Source organism: Eptesicus fuscus, chromosome 3 (genome assembly GCF_027574615.1).
Source record: "Eptesicus fuscus isolate TK198812 chromosome 3, DD_ASM_mEF_20220401, whole genome shotgun sequence".
Lineage (NCBI taxonomy): Eukaryota > Metazoa > Chordata > Mammalia > Chiroptera > Vespertilionidae > Eptesicus > Eptesicus fuscus.
In genome coordinates this window covers 1710503-1728020 of record NC_072475.1, presented here as the reverse complement: position 1 = coordinate 1728020, position 17518 = coordinate 1710503, and the positions used below count along the sequence as shown (strand labels likewise).

The 17518-nt window shown below is 58.2% G+C and overlaps 1 long non-coding RNA gene across 1 annotated transcript; it reads right to left on the bottom strand.

Annotated features, from left to right (window-relative positions):
* Positions 1-466: 466 nt before the first annotated feature.
* LOC129147665 (uncharacterized) lies at positions 467-3779 on the bottom strand. The gene is made up of 2 exons (XR_008554942.1): positions 3558-3779; positions 467-767 (listed from the first exon to the last, which is right to left on the bottom strand). It is a non-coding gene; the product is annotated as an uncharacterized LOC129147665 (long non-coding RNA).
* Positions 3780-17518: the final 13739 nt, after the last annotated feature.

Genomic DNA, 17518 nt, shown 5'->3' with positions numbered 1-17518 from the left:
CACCCCCGCACCGGCCTGTGCCCCCTCCGCCCTGGCACCCCCCCCCCCCCCGGGCAAACGCCTGGGTCTCAGCCTCTGCGGCCGGGGCGGCGCTGACTCTGGTTCGGGAGCAGGTTTGAGGGGACCGTGCAGGGGGGAGGGAGGACGCCCCGCTCTTCACGGGGGGGCCTGCGGGTCTGGGGGGGGCGGGGTACGGGGGAACGGCTGTGGGGCGGGGAGGGGCCCTGAGCCTGCGCTGTTCTCCTTGGGCGCCCCCGCAGGACGAGTCCCTCTGTCCCCCAGATGGGCCCACACCCGCTCAGCTCAGCCGGGCGGGCACCCCGCTCTCTGCCTCCCTCCCGCACCCTCTCCCCCCTTGGCCCCCTCCCCGCCCTGCACCCCGCTCTCTGCCTCCCTCCAGTCATGGACGCCTCGGCTCTTCCTACTTCCTCGTGGGGGACTCCTGAAATGGGCCCCTTTTTAAAAACACGTGACGAAATAGCCAGGCTTTATTTGAATGATGTGAGTTTTTCAAGACAGAGACGTGTTCTATGTGAAGTGAAAAAAGCAGGGACACACGTCAGAATCCTTGCAAAAATGATGCGTGGAACATGGCTGGAGCCGGGCCGGTGTGGCTCAGGGGTTGGGCGTTGACCTGTGAACCAGGAGGTCAGGGTTCGATCCCAGTCAGGGCACAGGCCCGGGTCGTGGGCTCCATCCCCAGTGGGGGGCGTGCAGGAGGCAGCGTCCATCAATCTCTCATCACTGATGTTTCTATTTCCTTTCCTCTGAAATAAAAGAAGTAAAAATCAAAAAGAAGAAAATGACGGGCGGAAACTGAATACTCCATGCCGTGGGCAGTGGTCCCCGCCCCCCCCCCGCCCCCATGGACATATTTTAACGCTTGTAATCAGGAGAGAAATATCTTTTTTAAAAAATATATATATATATATTTTATTGATTTTTTACAGAGAGGAAGAGAGAGTGATAGAGAGTTAGAAACATTGATGAGAGAGAAACATCGATCAGCTGCCTCTTGCACACCCCCCACTGGGGATGTGCCCACAACCAAGGTACATGCCCTTGACCGGAATCGAACCTGGGACCCTTGAGTCCGCAGGCCGACGCTCTATCCACTGAGCCACACCAGTCTCGGCGACAGAAATATCTTGTTGAACAGGACGAAGGTGCACCTGTCTCGGCCCAGGCCATGCCTGAAGCCTGTGATGTTGGGGGCGGTACCCGTTTCCTGGTCCCACAGAAGGCCCTGGGGAGCACTAAAGGGAGCGTGCCCCCCGTGCTGCGCGGCCTGCGGTCACCTCAGAGACACCGTGTCCCCAAAGCAAGGGGCCGGCCCTGACCCGCAGCGGCTCGCCACAGAGCAGCCAGTTCCTGGCGGGTGGCATTCCCATCCCGTTGGCGGCTCATCTGGCACCCATCCTCGGGTCCACCCTCGGGTCCTCGCGGAGCCCTGATCAGGGTGAGGTGGTGTCTGGTGGGCCCCCCCTCCCCCAGATCATGCAGTGCCTGTATCGCGCACATCACCTTCGAGCGGGTCCCCTCTGGAGGCAGGACCGCTGTGAAACCTGGGCGCTTAGACCTCCGGCCCTCGCCGTGCCCCCCCGAGGCCCTGGGGGGCGGCCGCACTGTCCCCGCAGGGTCTCATGCTTCCGGGGAATCTGCAGGCTCAGGCCTTCTCCCAGCTGTAGGCCTGGGTCTGTCCTCCCCACTCCTCCTTCCCTCGCTGACTTGGGGGTGGGGTGGCTGTGCCACGTTTGGGACATCATACATCAACCACAAGTCGTGACGTTAAAAAAACACTTCTAAGTATCATTATTAAACATTGTGATCAGTTATTCTAGAGGAAAGACTGAGTGAACTTTCTGCAGTGCGATTACAAAAGGTTGTCGTATGTAGAGGCAAAGATTACAATAAAAATGTAGGTGAGCCCGGCCCGCGCGGCTCAGGGGCTGAGCATCGACCTGTGAGCCAGGAGGTCAGGGTTCGATTCCCGGTCAGGGCACAGGCCCGGGTTGTGGGCTCCATCCCCAGTGGGGGGCGTGCAGGAGGCAGCCCATCCGTGATTCTCTCTCATATTGATGTTTCTCTCTCTCCCTTCCTCTCTGAAATCAATAAAAATATATATTTTAAAATGTAGGTAAAAGAGTATTAGAGAGGTATGTCCAGCAGGATGTAATGAACGGATATGAATTTATTATCATCACCATTATTTCAACCCGCACCAGGCGGCCGCCCGGCTCCTCCAGCTCCTGGCCCCCTGCAGCCTCTCTGAGCGGCCGTTCCGCTCCGATGAGAGGGCGGCCTTCCGGAGGACACACGCACAGTCGTCCACGTTGGAGGCTTGGAGATGGGGAGAGACCTGGGGCTCCCGCTCGGCCGCCGGTTCCAGCTTGTCCTGCGTCCTCCACTTCCGTCCACCCCCCCCCCCCCCCCCCCCCCCCCCCGCCCCTGCCCGGACTCCAGGCTCCAGCCCGAGAACAGTGTGACACAGGCTTTGGCCACGCCCACCATTGCCTAAGGTCAGATCCCTCTCTCTCTCTCTCTCTCTCTCTATCTCTCTCTCTCACACTCACACACACACACACACACACACACACACACGACACACACGATGTGGCTGGTGCTCTGTGTCTGTGATCCAAAGCTGACCGGTCGTGCCCCCGCGTCACACAGCCAGGCGCTGGTGGGTGGGCCCTGGCCGGCCCATCTCGCTCCACAGCCCCGTGCACTCGGACCCGCTCCTCACCCTGCCGGGCACTCTTCCCACGGGCCGCCAACAAGAAGACGCGCTTTGGAAGGTCACGTGCACCATGTCTCTTCCCAGGCTGCCCGTCCTCCCCGCCCCCCCCGCCCCCGCCGTGCTTCCTCTCCCCCTCCCCCTCCCGTACCCACAACCTGATTTCTAAGACTCCATCTCTCGCCTGAGCTGCCACATCCTGAGAGCTTTGTCACTTTCCCCATCACCCTCTTTTCTACTTGACACTGTCTCGATCGGCGTCGCTCTCCACTGAGATGACGCCCCCAGATCCCCACAGAGCAGCAAGAGCTCTGTGCCCGCTGCTCAGGAAGTGCCCCTGCAGGCCGGGCGGGCTCGTCCCGGGCCCGGTGACGGTCCTGTCCTCTCACTCTGTCCCCATGCCCCTCCTTCATCTTCCCCAATTTCTGCTCCCCCGTACGGCCACCACAAAACCTCATTCCAGCCCAGCCGCTGAGGCTCAGGGGCTGAGCATTGACCTAGGAACCAGGAGGTCAGGGTTCGATTCCCAGTCAGGGCGCAGGCCCGGGTTGTGGGCTCGATCCCCAGTGTGGGGTGTGCAGGAGGCAGCCGATCCATGATTCTCTCTCCTCATTGATGTTTCTGACTCTCCCTCTCCCTTCCTCTCTGAAATCAATAAAAATACATTTTTAAAAATTAAAAAATAAAATAAAACCTTGACCCCAAATGACACGCTCTCTCCTCCCCTTCTCCCTGCTGGAGGGCCCGGCGGGTGTCGGGGGACGGCACCGCCTGTTGTTCCGGAAGCAGGCAGGAGAGACAGGCAGAGGAGGAGACTTACTGGTCCTTGAACCCTCTCCAGAGAGAAGCTCTGCCTGCGCTCAGGTACATGCCGAGGCTCTCGGGGTCCTGCCCCCGGTGAGCCCTGCGAAGCCCCAGCCGCCGGGCCGGTGCGGCCTCAGGAAGCCGTGGGAACCGGAAGGCGTGGGCCGGGGATCCCTCCGTGGGCCCTGGGGGCAGGGCGTGTGTCCTGAGCCCCTTGGGGTTTTGTAATTCAGAGAAACACAAATGCACCCCGGTTTTCTGGGAAGATTGCGATCCTATCGTTACCCGGATGTGCTTAGATCTGCCTCTGGCTCTGCAGACGCAGCAGCGGGCGGCCTCAGCGGGGGTTAGCAGACAAGCACAGGCAGGCAGGGCAGGGCAGGGACATCGATGAGTCACCCGCCCTCTCCCTCGGGTCAGGACACGTGCCCCACCCCCGGGGTCTGTGGGGGGAGCCTCCGTCCTGGTAGCAAACGGCAGGAGGCTGGGTGGCTCCGCGTCTTGCCTTCTCCCCGTCCAGCAGCGGTGGGACACGCGCGCTTTCCGGAGTCTCAGCCGGAGGAGTCCCCCTTCCAGAGGGTTTGGGTGCCGGGCCCCCTCCTGTGCACACCTCCTCGGAGCCAAACCACCGAAAACCTCCCTCCGCGGGCGCGGAGTTCCCGCAGGGCCCGCTGCTTGAAGCGTTCTCCCGGGAAGCCGGCCCCACGCCAGCCCAGAACTTAACGCCACCGTCCTACAAACACAGGTTACAACTGTGTTTAAAATTTTATTCGAAACTCCCTTTGCACACACGTGAATCTCGTCGGATATGTTCCTCACCTGTGTGATTCCCTTGTTTTCGAAACACACATGTGAATCTCTGTTTGCACACACGTCTTCTGGTGTGGTCACTGCTACTGTTTGTGTTTGGGAAACGGACCCTGGAGCCTCTGTCTGCGGTGGGTTTGTTCACTGAGAAAACAGGGGCTCCCCCCCCCCCGTGTGTGTGTGTGTGTGTGTGTGTGTGTGTGTGTGTGTAAGACTGTGTGTGTGAGAGAGACTGTGTGAGAGTGTGCATGTGTGTGTGTGTTTGTGTGTGACTGTGTGAGAGAGAGTGTGTGTGTGTGTGTGTGTAAGACTGTGTGTGTGAGAGAGACTGTGTGAGAGTGTGCATGTGTGTGTGTGTGTGTATGTGTGCGTGTGCGTGTATGAGTGTGTGTGTGTGTGACTGTGTGAGAGTGTGCATGTGTGTGTGTGTGTGAGAGTGTGCGTGTGTGTGTGTTTGTGTGTGACTGTGTGAGAGTGTGCATGTGTGTGTGTGTGACTGTGTGAGAGTGTGCATGTGTGTGTGTTTGTGTGTTTGTGTGTGAGTGTGTGTGTGTGTGTGTGAGACTGTGTGAGAGACTGTGTGTGTGTGTGTGTGTGTGGCTGTGTGAGAGTGTGCCAGACCAGCTAGGGCGTATGAGTTTGTTTTGTGTTTTATTTTATTTTTTTAAAGATTTCACATGTAAGTTAGACTATCCAGTATTTGTTTTTCTTTATCTGACTCATTTCACTTAGCACAGTACCTTGGAGGTCCACCCACATAGTATGTACCACATTTTCTCTATCCACTCATCCATCGATGCACACACCTCCTTTTCCTATTTTTTTTTTATAGATTTTAAAATATGTTTTTATTGATTATAAAGAGAGGAAGGGAGGATAGAGGTATGAGAGAGAAACATCAATTGGCTGCCTCCTGCACTCCCCCCACCAGGGATCGAGCCTGCAACCCGGGCATGTGCCCTGGCCGGGAATCAAACCCCGACCTCCTGGTTCATAGGTCCACGCTCAGCCACGGAGCCACGCCAGCTGAGCGGGTGTCCTGTAATTTAACTCAATCCTGACCCATCCGTCTGGAGTGAATCGGACACACAGGCTCGGGGCTCTGTCCCACAAGACTGCCCCCCGCTCCAGAAGTCATTGTGAGTAGCAGGTCCCCAGGTCACCCACAATCCTGTCTGACTTGCCTACAAATCGAGGTTCCATGACCCCTCCCGGGAGCAGCTCACAGACCTCAGGGGCAGTGACCACCTCTGCCCGGTGACTGAGGGCGTGGTTAGGGGTTCAGGTGACAGCGGTGGAGACACACAGGGTGGGGTCCGGGCGGGGCGGGGCACACCCCGTGGGGTTCGTGGAGCCGCTCACGTAGGCAAGTTAACCATTAACCTCCAGCCGGTCTCCCTTCTCCACGGAGTCGGGGTGGCTGGTGCTCCCCGTTCTAATCAAGGTTTGACTTTGTGGGACCAGCCTCATCCTAGGGCCACCCCGAGTCACCCATCAGGACAGACGACACCTGCCACCCAGGAGCCGCAGGGCCTCGGGAGCCCTGAGCCAGGAAGCAGGGCAGAGCGTGTGTGGGGTCTGCGGGGCCCCAGGGGAGGGGTGGATGGGGGACAGCGGTTTCTTCAGCGAAGCCCTCCTCTCCACAAACAACCTTTTTTCTGGGCCCGCACTCCCCCTGAAAAGACTCTGCCGGACGTGAGAGTCCAGCCGAGCTGGGGAGCGACGGGATAAAGTCCATCCCGGCCCGCGGGCTGCGGGCGGGACCTGGGAAAAGTCAGCCGGACCCACTCGCTGACGCAGAGTGAGCGTGAGCGCTGTGCCGCGCCCTCTGCTCTCAGGCACCGAGTAACCAGTGCACCGCCGGGCCTGGCTGTGTGGCTCAGTGGATAGAGCGTCGGCCCGCGGACTGAAGGGTCCCAGGTTCGATTCCAGGTCAAGGGCACGTGCCCGGATGGCGGGCGTGTGTCTGACTGAAGGAGAATTTCCATGGATTTGGGACTTGTACACGTAACACAGGCCAGCTTTCTTTACTATTGTTTTCCTGTGATAATAACAACACTTGATTGTGGGGGGATCTATAAACTACAGAAAAATCATAAAGAGAAACAATTTCCCGTAATCTTACACCCCAGAAGGGACCACAGTTTACATCTTGAAACTCCCAGGCCCTCGAGCACCCGTGAGGTGTGAGGAGGCAGCGCGAACGCACCCTCTCTGAGAAGGCCAGGAAAACCACCCTCGGGCCCTGGCCCGTGTGGCTCAGTGGTCGGAGCGACCCACAATGGGGACAAGATAGAAAGGAATCTGTTGTGTGTCACGGGCTGGTAGAACCCGGCTGCCCCCAGTTCCAGGACACTCTGCAGACACAGCTGACTGCCCAGCCTGAGCACGGCCTGGGCCCGGGCCAGAGCCACACGCCGCCTGGTCCCTGGTCAGCGGCCTGGCGAGGGAGGGACCCTGAGAAGGTGCCAAGACCTGGGCTGGCCGGGGGGGCCCACGGGACACGTTCACAGGAACCCCGAGGCCAGGTCACCACCGACAGCGCAGAGGGGGCCTGGGACCCTGCTGAGGTGCCGGCAATGTCCCCGGCGCTGACTCCGGTGGCACAGCGCCCTGCCTCTCAGCCGGGGGATCCCCCGTGGGGCTAGGAGAGAGCTGCTATTCCCTCCTGACCCGGAGCGGCCAGCGGTGGCGAGGAGACCTGGGCTGACCTGGGCTGGCGGGTCCCTGGCAGGGTCAGGCCCTCGGGCCAGCCAGGCTCCGTGCCGCGCCCTGGAGCGGGGAGGGCAGCGTGGCCTTGACCAGCCGCTGGACACGCGGGCGGGCGGCCCGTCCCCGCCCCAGGCGCCCGCCCAGAAGCAGCTCCACCGCAGCGGGGGCCAGGCCAGGGGCGCAGGCAGGCGAGGCCGCCCCCCGGGCCCCCCGGGCGCCCCTGAGCGGGTCAGCCCGGCAGGAAAGGGGTGGGGAGCGCAGGTTGGGCCCGCGGGTCCGGTCCCGGCGCAGCCAGCAGCCCTCCTGCCCGGGACACGCCGCCCGCGCCCACGGGGCCGCCGCCTGCTCCCGCGCTGCAGGCTGTGGTCGAGGTGAGAAGACACTTACCGCGGTTACAGCCCTCCGCGTTCCCGCTGACGGCGAGCGGTGACATGTGGTTATCATGCTATAACCACAGTCCCAAAGGTTACTCAGCGGAGGTGGAGGAACAGTGAGCGCCCAGCCGCCCAGCCCAGCAGCCGTTCCTCGAAGCCGGTGTGCACCCCGCGAGGTGCAGGCCGTGCCCTCAGATCGGATATGCGGTGCCCCCAGGCGGGGGCTGGGCCGGGCCGTGCCCTCGGATGCGCGGTGCCCTCGGGTCCCACCCCAGAGCCAGCGAGGCTCCATGGCGCAGCAAATGCACTCACAGCACCAGTGAGCACATCGGCCGATGTTCCTCGAGGGCGGATGAGACGTGAGCTTCCAAAGAGTGTGACTTGATCACACGGACGGACGCTGCCTCCGGGGACTTGTCACCAAACAAGAGGAGAGGCGAGAAGGCGCGGGGCCGGGAGAAGGCGGCCGCGGGGCCGAGGCCATTCTAGAGGAGCGCTGGTCAGCAGGGTCCACCCTGCCCACTGCCGGGGAGAGGACCGGGAGGCTGGGTCAGAGCCCGGGTGGGGCGGCCACAGGGACTCGCAGAGGGGGTGTCCGGAGGCGGCTCCGGACCAGGGGGTTAGCCAGAGAGTGGGTGTGAGGAGCGCTTTCGGCAGGGCGGTGAGTTGAGGAGGTGGTGGGGCCAACGGAAATTTGTGTTTATTTATTTTTAAGGAATTTAAAAAATATATATTTTAAAATTGATTTCAGAGAGGAGGGGAGAGGGAGAGAGGGAAAGAAACATCAATGATGAGAGAGAATCATTGATCAGCTGACTCCTACACGCCCCCCCACTGGGGATCAAGCCGGCAACCCAGGCATGTGCCCTTGACTGGAATGAAACCGGGACCCTTCAGTCCGCAGGCCAGTGCTCTATCCACTGAGCCAAACTGTCTAGGGATTAATTAATTTATTTTTTTAAATATTTTTTTATTGATTTCAGAGAGAGGAAGGGAGAGGGAGAGGGAGAGAGAGACATCAATTGGCTGCTCCTGCATACCCCCTACTGGGGATGGCGCCTGCACCCCTCACATGTGCCCTAGCAGGAATGGATCCACTGACCTCTTGGGTCCTGGGTCACCCCTCAACCACTGAGCCACACCGGCTGGGCAGTGTGTGGGTTCTTGACTTCATGCAGGAAAGATTTCCCAGCAGGATTGCAGGTGGCTTGTGAGAGTGTGTTTATGAAAGCTCGCAGTTCTGGAGGTCGGAAGTCCAAGGTCAGAGTGTAGGCCCCCTGCTGGTTGCAGACTCCAAATTCTCCCGTGTCCTCACCTGGCAGAGAGCAAAGTGGGGAGCAAGCTCTCGGGTGACTCTTACAAGGGCACTAATCCCATTTGTGAGAGCTCCACCCTCATGACCTCGTGTAACCCTAATTATCTGCTAAAAGCCCGCCTCCTAATACATCACATGGGGGGTATGGTTTCAATATGTGAATTTTGGGGGGACACAGACATTCAGTTCACAACACTCAGATTGGAGAGTCCAAGTTTAATTTTTAATAACGTGAGCTTATTTTTGTGAGAGTGATGAGGCCGGGAGGTCGGCAGAGGCCGTGCCGCCCACAGGTGCTCCAGTTCTCACAGGCAGGTGGTAGAGGGAAGGCCATGCCCTGTGCAGGCCTGGCTTCCCCGACCTGCCGACCGGACCTGCCCCGTCCTCCTCCCACTGCGACTCCAGGGAGCGTCACGCTGAGCCATCCGACAGGCTTAACACTTCCCAATTTCTTACCACTTTGTAATTTGGTGAATAAATCATTTGTTTACTCATTCATTCATGTAACCATTAATTGTTAGTGAGCACCTACTGTGTGCCAGGCACTTTCTAAGCATTGGGGATGCTGACTCAAAGAGATTAAAAGAAAAAAGAAACAAAAGCCCTAACTGGTGTGGCTCAGTGGATAGAGCGTCGGTCTGCGGACTGAAGGGTCCCAGGTTCGATTCCGGTCAAGGGCATGTACCTTGGTTGTGGGCACATCCCCAGTAGGGGGTGTGCAGGAGGCAGCTGATCGATGTTTCTCTCTCATCGATGTTTCTCTCTCTCTCCCTTCCTCTCTGTAAAAAATCAATAAAATATATTTAAAATGACTGAGGAGGCGAAGGGTGGAAGGCCAGCTTGTAAGCAATTGCAACCATCTACCAAGAGGTGATGGCGGCTTGGACGAGGCGGCAGCCGTGGCGTGGAGGCGGTGAAAGTGGTCAGACTCAGAGCTCTGGTGGTGTGCGGGCGGATTTCCTGAGTGACGGAGTGAGACGTGGGGGGAGGGGCGCGGGTCGAGAGCGGCTCTGAGTCTTTGGTCTTGGCCGCTGTCAGGAAGGAGTTTGTTTGTTGCAGCGGGAAGTCTGAGGCTGGCAATGTCGGTTTGATTTCAAATCAGCAGCAGTCTCTCTCTTTTTACTTATTTTAAAAAATATATTTTTATTGATTTCAGGGAGGAAGGGAGAGGGAGGGAGAGAGAGGAACATCAATGATGAGACAGAATCATGGACCGGCTGCCTCCTGCACGCCCCCCACTGGGGATGGAGCCTGAGCCCTGACCCAGAATCAAACCGTGACCTCCTGGTTCGTGGGTCGAGGCTCAACCACTGAGCCCCGCCAGCGGGACAGGCTCTCTCACCTTATAATGTTGACATTTTAGAAAAGATAGTGTGTCTGGAGCTCAGGATTCTAGAATCCCCTAGATAATCCTGAAACCACGAACTGCCGTAGAAACTGCTCATCCCCGCGACATCCCCGTGGCCCGGGTGAGCGCCCGTCTCACGTCATTCCTCTGCCGCCCCGGCCGGCGTCTGCCCGCCTCACACGCCACAGGGGCGGGGAGGGGACTGGACCCCGGCGGCACCTTGAAGCCCCCGTCTTTTTTCAGCAAGAATTTCCTGGCTGCAGCAGGAATGAAACCAGACAACGCAGGGGTCGGCTGCCTGTCCCGACCTGAGCCGGTTCGGCAGAGACAGGGTGGGATCCTCTGAGCCACGATTCCTGTCCTGCCGGCAGCGTGGGCGAGCCGCGGGTCACCCGCAAACGCCTGCTCTGCCCCCAGGAGCCGGCGGCTCCCACTGGGGAGGACAGAGGTGACGTGGGCAGCAGGCGTCGCCGGCCGGGGGAAGCGGGCAGGCTCATCTTCCCAGGGGTGGACCGCACCGCGAGGCTGACCGCCAGGGACAAGGGTCACTCCTGAGCCGGGGAGCATGTGCGTTCTTCAGCCAGAACACGGCAAGCGCGGCTCACAGAGCGGGTTCTGTTTCTGACCACGGTTCCTCAGCATTCCACGGTCTTAGGACAGAGCTCCGGGCGAGGGCCGAGCAGCCGCGGGAGGGCCCAGGCTGGGCGGCTCGCTCCCTGGGGAGCCGAGAAAAGGGTGGGGGGAGGCTCGGACCAGCTGCCACTGCCCGCTGCTCCCCTGGTGGCAAGTCTCAGGGGTCCCTTAGGCTGGGGAGGGGGGAGGGGACGGGGGACATGCTGCCCTGGGGGAGGATGCCCCGAAGGCCCGTCTGTCGGATGCACTTGTTGGTGCCCGGCTGCAAGGCGGGACGTCGGTCCCATCCGGGAAAGAGGGTGGCCTGTACCCCCCGGGGCACTGAGCTCCCCAGGCCCGCACACGGAGCCACGGGGCCTGCGGGAGGAAGTCTGAGCAGACGCCGCGCTCCGTCCGTCCGGGCGGCGCTCCCGTTTGAGGAAGTGGGTTAACAGGCCGCCGGGCCACCGGCCCCACGGGATCCGAGAAGTGCACTTCCCCACGGAGCTGTTTCCCACGGACCGCACCGAGCCGCCTCGGTCCTGTGTCCTGGGGGGAGGGAGGAGGGGGGGCACGGCGGCCGGCCTTGACCTTGGGGGTGAGGCGGGCTGCACCCTGCGGCCAGCACCCACCGCTCTGGGGGCTGAGGGGCTGCCCCTGGCCTTGGCTTCCCAGCTTCCTGCCCCTGAAATGGCGGAGGAGGCAGAGCGGGGCTTCAGCTCCCGCATCTCTGAATCTCTCCTGGCGGCTGCCGCCGGGAGGTGTGAGCGCGGGAAGCGGTGCCAGGGGCTGGGGCGGCCTGGTCGGGTTTGAGAGAAAACCCGTGAGGGAGGCGGCCTTTCCCAGCTCCTCTCTCTGAAGGCAGGCGGCGCGGACAGCAGCGGTTGTCCCCGCAGCCAGATGTCACTGCTGTGGAAGGACAGCCTTGCTCAGGGCACCCGCGTCCCTGAGCCGCGGGGAGCTGTCCCGTCGCTCACTGCCCCCCTTCGCAGCCCAGGCTGCGGCCCTGAGGCTCGGCTGGCTCTCTCTCAGCGCCACGTGGACATCGAGGAGCAGGGGCCCAGCTCCTGTCGGAGGCTCCGGGGAAAGAGGTCCCTCCTGGTCGTGGGCAGAACTCGGGCCCCGCGCTGACAGGGCGGCCTGGCCTCGTGGCTCCCTCCGTCTCCAGGCCGGCGATGGGGTGCGGGCCTCTGACTTCCTCTTCTGTGATGAGCAGAGGAAACTCCCTGCTCACAAGGCCCAGGCCCAGCTGGCGCCCGTCTCAAGGTCACGGGGGTTAGGAGAACCTAATCGTGGGAGCGGAACCCATCATGGCTCGGGCTCCAGCTGTGAGAGGCAGGGCCGTTCCCTGAGCGCGGCCCCCCACACCCCGCTTCGAGAATGCTCGCCGGCCCCCTCCCCCCCCCCCGCCCCGTGGCCCCGCTTGTTTCCTCAGCTGCAGAGTGGGGTCCGGGGAGCGGCTCTGGCTCAGGGTCAACTCCCTTTGCACAAGGGAGCCCTGTGGCGGGAGGGCCTCAGGGGGGTCCCAGGGGGTCAGCCCCTCGTGGACAGGACCCTGGTGTGGGCGGGGGCTCCGCAGCGAGGCCCCCCGAAGGCACTGTCAGGGCGGTGCCTCCTGGCAACACGGGGGTGGGGGCAGGGGCGGGAGGGATGTGCTGTTCCCTCCGAGGGGCATCGCAGCGACTGGGGGCACCCCCCCCACTCATCGGGGTGATTGCGAATTCAATCCGGCTACCATATGACGTCATCTATAGACGTTTCTGTGTCTTTGACTTACAAGGGACCATTGCCCAAAATAAACTAAAAATTCATAGTATGGTCTTTTTAAAATAAGTTTTTATTTATTCATTTGAGGGAGGGAGCGGGGAGAGAGAGGAGGAGGAGAGAGCCATCGATTTGTGGTTCCACTTATCTGTGCATCACTGGTTGGTTCCTGTCTGAGCCCTGACCGCGGATCAAACCCGCAACCTTAGTGTATTGGGACGATGCTCTAGCCAACTGAGCCACCGGCCAGGAGTAATTCACGTTATAAAAGTGCAGTCAGTGCTTGAGTTTCTAACTGTCTCACGAACGTCATAAACTCCCCTCTCTCTTTCTCTGAAGTTTGCTTGTTTAAGTCAAAACATATACATCCGCCCTGGCTGGTGTGGTTCAGTGGATAGAGCGTTGGCCTGCAGACTGAAGGGTCCCAGGTTCCATTCTGGTCAAGGGCACAGGCCCGGGTTGCGGGCTCCATCCCCAGTAGGGGGCGTGCAGGAGGCAGCCGATCAATGATTCTCTCTCATCATTAATGTTTCTATCTCTCTCTCCCTCTCCCTTCCTCTCTGAGATCAATAAAAATATATTTAAAAAAATGTATATGCATCCAAGCCTGGCCGGGCGGCTCAGTGGTTGAGCGTTGGCCTATGAACCAGGAGGTCACGGTTTGATTCCTGGTCAGGGCACACGGTTCAATGCCCGGGTTGCGGGATTGATCCCCAGCAGGGGGCGTGTAGGCGGCAGCCGATCAATGATTCTCTCTCATCATTGATGTTTCTCTCTCTCCCTTTCCCTTCCTCTCTGAAATAAAAATATATATTTAAAAAAAACATACACGTATACACTGGAGACATTTGTGAGCGATAAACAACGTTTATTTTTAATGTGAACACTTACAACCGACTGCAGAGTACATCCTTTGCAACTGTTTAAACTCTCGGACACATTTCGGACGTCGGGACGTGTGCGGGGTCCGGCCGTGTGCGTTCTTGTAGGGGCTTCGCAGCCAACGTCGGGGAAGGACTCGCAGCTGCCCGCCCGCCTCCTGACGGGTGTCCGTCGGGGTGAGAGCAACGGGGAAGTTGAACGCTGGACGGTAACAGCCGCAGCAGCCGGGGACTAACACATGCTGCTTTCGAAAGAGATTTGCATGTGATCCAAGCGTGTGATAAAGCACTTCTGGCCTTGAACTCTGGGCAGCCAAGACCACGGGGGGAGGGTGGGGGGTAGGAGAACGGGCTCCGGGGAAGGAGGAAGTAACGCACCAGGAACCTCGGCTGCAGCTGCGCCGTCAGGCCCGGCGCCCGTTAGTCATGAGAACACGGCCGCCTTCCCCTCGTCGGCCTCTCCCCGGACCCCGAGCGCTTCCCTCCGGCCCCCCGGACTCCGCGTGTGCGACTCGACGCCTCCCGTGTTTTCCGTGAGGGAACCCGACCCGACTCTCGCCGCCAGAAAGAAGGAGGCACACAGCACCCCCCCGGACACACGTGTGAGGACGTGGAGGTCTGCGCTTCCACAGCGAAGCCGGGACACGGACACGCAGCCGGCAAAGCGGCCCGAGCCTCTGAGCACGTGGTCAACGCCCGGGCAGAGCCAGCCTTCTCTTCCCCAGACGAGGAAGGACAGACTTCAGAGCACACGGCGGGCCATTCTTTCTTAGAAACGCGGCGGAAAACACGCAGCCTGAAATGGACCATCTCCTCCTTGGTTAGGGCCCCGCGCGGCGCTAACCACGAGGAATACGGCCCCGGCTCCTCCTCGAGCGGAACTGAAACTCAGTCTGAGCAACAGCTCCCATGCCCCTCCCTTCAGCCCCTCCAAGTCACGCTTTCTGTCTCTTTTACCTTCTTCTTTTTTAAAAAAATATTTTAAAATTGATTTCAGAGAGAAGGGGGAGGGAGAGAGAGATAGAAACCTCAATGATGATAGAGTGTCGGCCTGCAGACTGAAGGGTCCCGGGTTCGATTCCGGTCAGGGGCACATGCCCGGGTTGCATGCTACGGGTCCAGTCAGGTGTTCTGTTTTTTCTTGAATCAGTTTTTGGAGTTTGGGTTTCTGCCTCCGCGGAACCTTGTCCTGTGTCCCTCGCGGCGGTTCTGCTTCTCCGTTGAACGCTGGCTGATGGGGCGCCTCGGACCCAGGCCCTTCCGCGGGGGACGCTGGGTTGTCATTGGTTGGATTACTCACCCAATCTCTTTACAGGCCACAGGTCTAGGCAGATGTTCTGTTTCTTCCTGAACCCGTTTTTGTCGTCTGTGTCGTAGGAATTTATCCACTTCTTCGAGGTTATCTAATATTTCGTGCACTTGTTCCCAGCATCCCTTTACAGCCCGTTTATGTCTGTAAGTTTGAGAGTAATGTCGCGTCTTTCCTGATTTTAGTCATGTCAGTCTTTCTTTTTTCTTGGCCAGTCTGGCTAAAGGCTCGTCAGTTTTCTTGATCTTTTCACAGAACAAGCTTTTGGTTTCATTGATCTTCCTTATCGTTTTTCTATTCTCTGTTTCATGTATTTTCCCCTCTAATATTCCTTCTGCTTCTTTGGGTTTAGTGTGATCTTCTTTTTTCTAGTTTCTTAAAGGGGAAGGTTGAGTTGTTGACTTGAGATCCTTCTTCTTTCTTCACATAGTCACTTACAGCTATAACTTCCCCTCTGAGCACAGCGTTAGCTGCATCCCATGGTTTGGGTGTGTTGTGTCTTCCTTTTGAAACATCTTTAAGGTTTTCACTCCCCTTGTGACGCCTGCTGTTCACGAGTGCGCTGTTTAATTTCCACATGTATGTGAATGTCTCAACTGTCCTTCTGTGAATTGATTTCCAATTTCATTCTCTTGTGGTCAAGGGTCATGCTTTGTTGCATATCAGTCCTTCACAATACGTACTCAGCATGTGGCTGTGCAGGGGGTTTCTTTTTAAAAAATATATATTTTATTGATTTTTTACAGAGAGGAAGGGAGAGGGATAGAGAGTTAGAAACATAGATGATAGAGAAACATCGATCAGCTGCCTCTTGCACACCCTCTACTGGGGATGTGCCCGCAACCAAGGTACATGCCCTTGACCGGAATCGAACCTGGGACCCTTCAGTCCACAGGCCGATGCTCTATCCACTGAGCCAAACCGGTTTCGGCTAGCAAGGGGTTTCTTGAAGTTCTATTCAGCAACATCTCATTTTGAGCAACGAGGAAAGGGCAAGCGAAAGAAGACTCGAGCTGGCCGCCATGTCCTGACCCAGGTGGGTCTGGTTGTTGGTTTTCCTGAGCAGGATGGGAGCAGGTGGGCAGACCCGGAGCCACCGCCTTCTCTGCTGCAAGCTTGTCTCCTAAGGAGCAGGCATTACAGTGAGGGAGAACGGGAGAAGGAAGCGCCACATCCCTTGTGACCGCCCTGGGAGGCTGGACGGAGTAGGTCGTGAGTCTGAGCTGAGCTGGACCTGAAAGGGGACAGGCCTGGCCCAGGGCATGATCACTGCCCGCACACCGTGTGGCTGAGATGACTCTGAGCACTGACTCACCCCCTTACCCTCGTCTCTTGAACAAGCAGTGAAGCCAGCTGCCCTCCCCTGCTGGCCTGATCTCGCCCCCAACTGCCCTCCCCTGCCGGCCTGATCTCACCCCCAACTGCCCTCTCCTGCCGGCCTGATCTCACCCCCATCTGCCCTCCCCTGCCGGCCTGATCACCCTTAACTGCCTCTGCTTTGGCCCCCACCACCATGGCTTTGTCTGAAAGGAAGTCAGACATCCAGAAGATGGCCAGTCTACATGGTCTAATTAGCATATTACCCTTTTATTAGTATAGATAGGTTACATAGGATAGGATCGCTTAAATGGGGGGAAAAAGCCTTTTTCAGCAGGAGGAGATGCTCTTGGCAGACAAAAATACATAATCCCTATAACTGAACTGATATCCAGCCGTATGCACTATACTGCCAAACAGGTCGTTAAAAAATTGAACCACTTTCTTACACCTTACACCAAACAGCTGTTGCCCTTAAAACCCCTCCTCAGGTTCTGTCTTTGCAGTTCACCCAGATTGGGTTCTGATTGGTTCGTTTCTATGCCAGTCAGCATCTCCGGGCCTATCTCCAGGCCTGATCAGAGAGGCGGGGCTGATCAACAGCCTCCACAGCTGCTGGCGAGACCCAGAGTGAAAGAGAGGCAAGGACTGATCAACAGCTGCCACGGAGGCTGCGGATCAGACCCTGCTTCTCTCTTTGGGCCTCTCTCTGGGCCTGATCCGCAGCCCCCTCGGCAGTCAGTGCTGGGTCTCAGCACCTGCAGCAGCGGCATTCAGTGCTGGGTCGCCGTGGCAACCTAGCACTGACTGCAGGACTGACTTCCAGTGTTCGGTCATCCATTCAGTCGTTTTGGACGTTATGGACCCTGGCTCTTTATATATATATAATTGTATTGTTTTCCATAAGAACAACTATAACTCTCCCTGAATAATGTTTGTAACCATTGTTTTCAGTGGTGGGTGAAGCATGTCGTGTGTGATGTGGCTGGTGTACGTCTCTGTCGGGCGTTATGTACATTGGTCTGTGGGCCTGGGAGGGCCCAATAGTCCTTTTGAAGCTTAACATCTCGAGGGCTTCACTGAAAATGCAGGACATCCAGCCACGTGTGGATTTCAGGGAAACAATGAATAATATTTCACGGCAAGTACGTCCCAAGTATTGCAAGGGACATAAACTGGAGGTGGTTGTTTATCTGAAACTACAGGTGGGGCCCACGACTTGCACGTGTTGATGTGGTAGAATCATTTAGGAGAGTTCAAAGAGGGGATGATATACGCCCATACTAGAAAATTCACAACCACCTCTTTCCACAAGCAAAATGCCAGAATATTCAAAGCGTTCTACAACAAAAAGTATTTTTATTATAAATATGTCCCATGCACTATTTGGCACACACTTCAGCTACAAAAATTATTGTTGACCTGAAATTCAAATGTAACTGGGTAGCCAGCATTTCTATTGGCGAAATCTAGCAACTCTAAACGAAGTAACAGCAGCGTCAGCCACACGCCGCCTCCTTCAGGTTAGGAGTCAGTTT